This window comes from Physeter macrocephalus, chromosome 16 (assembly GCF_002837175.3).
Source record: "Physeter macrocephalus isolate SW-GA chromosome 16, ASM283717v5, whole genome shotgun sequence".
Classification (NCBI taxonomy): Eukaryota; Metazoa; Chordata; class Mammalia; order Artiodactyla; family Physeteridae; genus Physeter; species Physeter macrocephalus.
The window spans coordinates 77,387,356-77,390,487 of NC_041229.1; positions in this window are offsets into that span (position 1 = coordinate 77,387,356).

Below are 3,132 nucleotides of genomic sequence, written 5' to 3' on the forward strand. Positions count from 1 at the left end.
ACCTTCCTATTGAGGCCTCCTTTCTCTCATTCAACTGAAAAACTATAATGAAAGCCTTGCCTCAAGCAAGGTAGTACATGTGGCAGGAGAGCCCCAACTTGGGATAGACGAGCCTGAAGTGCAGCTGTGTGAAACAGAACCACTCTCAGGGCCTTGAGGCCCATTTGGGCCAAGGCTCCAGGCTGATCTTTAGTCTGATATGTAATGTCACAAGCAGTGACAGGTATTTTAGATCAAGAAATGTCACCAAGCAATAAACTCCTCATGTGCTTATGTGAGTGGAATGGATACTTAGCCAATGGAGGCCAAAATAGCTCACAAATATCCTGTCATACTTCATCAGAATTGTGAGTGGTGGAGAATTCTCTTAGCACTGAAATAGTAGAACAGAAATCAGGGATGACATGCCATTCAAAATTCTAGAAAAATGTATACTAACAATGAGTTCAAGAAATGAGAGTAGATTTATGCATATGGTCATTATCAAGTAAAGAGTGGGGATATACCATGGAAATGTAAAATCTGAGGGAATGGTCACTGAACTGCCCCGGAACCTGAGGGGAGGGTGGCCTCACTGAGGCTGCCGGCTCTGGAGGGGCACCAGCAGCCAAAGCCAGGACAGTCCTGGGGAGCGCAGGCCAGTTGTTTCAACAAGTAAGTTAAAGACAAAATGGAAAAAGAGGAGGTTTGTGCCTGAGATTATGTTGATGTGAAACCAGGGATGGCCACCTTGTGCCAGCCGTGTGGATGACAAGCACTTGGTGCCCCAGCCAGGAATCAAGCCTGTGCCTCTGAGATGGGAGAGCCAAGTTCAGGACACTGGTCCACAAGAGACCTCCCAGCTCCACGTAATATCAAACGATGAAAATCTCCCAAAGATCTCCATCTCAACAACAAGACCGAGCTCCACTCAACGACCAGCAGGCTACAGTGCTGGACACCCTATGCCAAACAACTAGCAAGACAGGAACACAACCCCATCCATTAGCAGAGAGGCTGACTAAAATAATAATAAGGTCAAAGACACCCCAAAACACACCACCAGATGTGGACATGCCCACCAGAAAGACAGGATCCAGCCTCATCCACCAGAACACAGGCACTAGTCCCATCCACCAGGAAGCCTACACAATGTACTGAACCAACCGAAGGAGCAAGGCAAAAACCCACCAGACCTAACAAATGAAGAGGAAATAGGCAGTCTGCCTGAAAAAGAATTCAGAATAATGATAGTAAAGATGATCCAAAATCTTGGAAATAAAATGGAGAAAATACAAGAAATGTTTAACAAGGACCTAGAAGAACTAAAGAGCAAACAAACAGTGATGAAAAACACAATAAATGAAATTAAATATTCTCTAGAAGGGATCAATAGAAGAATAAGTGAGGCAGAAGAACGGATAAGTGGCCTGGAAGAAAAAATAGTGGAAAATATTACTGCAGAGCAGAATAAAGAAAAAAGAATGAAAAGAATTGAGGACAGTCTCAGAGACACCTGGGACAACATTAAACGTACCAACATTCGAATTATAGGGGTCTCAGAAGATGAAGAGGAAAAGAAAGGGACTGAGAGAGATTATAGTTGCAAACTTCCCTAATATGGGAAAGGAAAGAGTTAATCAAGTCCAGGAAGCACAGAGAGTCCCATACAGGATAAATCCAAGGAGAAACACACCAAGACACATATAATTCAAACTATCAAAAATTAAACACAAAGAAAACATATTAAAAGCAGCAAGGGAAAAACAACAAATAACAAACAAGGGAATCCCCAAAAGGTTAACAGCTGATTTCTCAGCAGAAACTCTGCAAGCCAGAAGGGAGTGGCAGGACATATTTAAAGTGATGAAGGAGAAAAACCTACAACCAAGATTACTCAACTCAGCAAGGATCTTATGCAGATTTGACAGAGAAATTAAAATCTTTACAGACAAGCAAAAGCTAAGAGAATTCAGCACCACCAAACCAGCTTTACAACAAATGCTAAAGGAACTTCTCTAGGCAGGAAACACAAGAGAAAGAAAAGACCTACAATAACAAACCCAAAACAATTAAGATAATGGTAATAGGAACATCCATATCAATAATTACCTTAAATGTAAATGGATTAAATGATCCAACCAAAAGATATAGAATGGCTGAATGGATACAAAAACAAGACCTGTATATATGCTGTCTACAAGAGACCCACCTCAGACCTATGGACACATATAGACTGAAAGTGAGGGGATGGAAAAAGATATTACATGCAAATGGAAATCAAAAGAAAGCTGGAGTAGCAATTCTCATATCAGACAAAATAGACTTTAAAACAAAGACTATTACAAGAGACAAATAAGGACATTACATAATGATCAAGGGATGAATCCAAGAGGAAGGTATAACAATTGTAAATATTTATGCACCCAACATAGGAGCACCTCAATACATAAGGCAAATACTAACAGCCACAAAAGGGGAAATTGACAGTAACACGATCATAGTAGGGGACTTTAACACCCCACTTTCACCAATGGACAGATCATCCAACATGATAGTAAATAAGGAAACATAACTTTAAATGATACATTAAACAAGATAGACTTAATTGATATTTACAGGGCATTCCATCCAAAAACAACAGAATATACATTGTTCTCAAGTGCTCATGGAACATTCTCCAGGAGAGATCATATCTAGGGTCACAAATCAAGCCTTGGTAAATTTAAGAAAATTGAAATCGTATGAAGTATGTTTTCTGACCTCAACAGTATGCGACTAGATATCAATTACAGGAAAAAATCTGTAAAAAATACAAACACATGAAGGCTAAACAATACATTACTTAATAACCAAGAGATCACTGAAGAAATCAAAGAGGAAATCAAAAAATACCTAGAAACAAATGACAATGAAAACACGATGACCCAAAACCTATGGGATGCAGCAAAAGCAGTTCTAAGAGGGAAGTTTATAGCAATACAATCCTACCTTAAGAAACAAGAAACATCTCAAGTAAACAACCTAACCTTGCACTTAAAACAATTAGAGAAAGAAGAACAAAAAAACACCCAAAGTTAGCAAAAGGAAAGAAATCATAAAGATCAGATCAGAAATAAATGAAAAAGAAAGGAAGGAAACAATAGCAAAGAT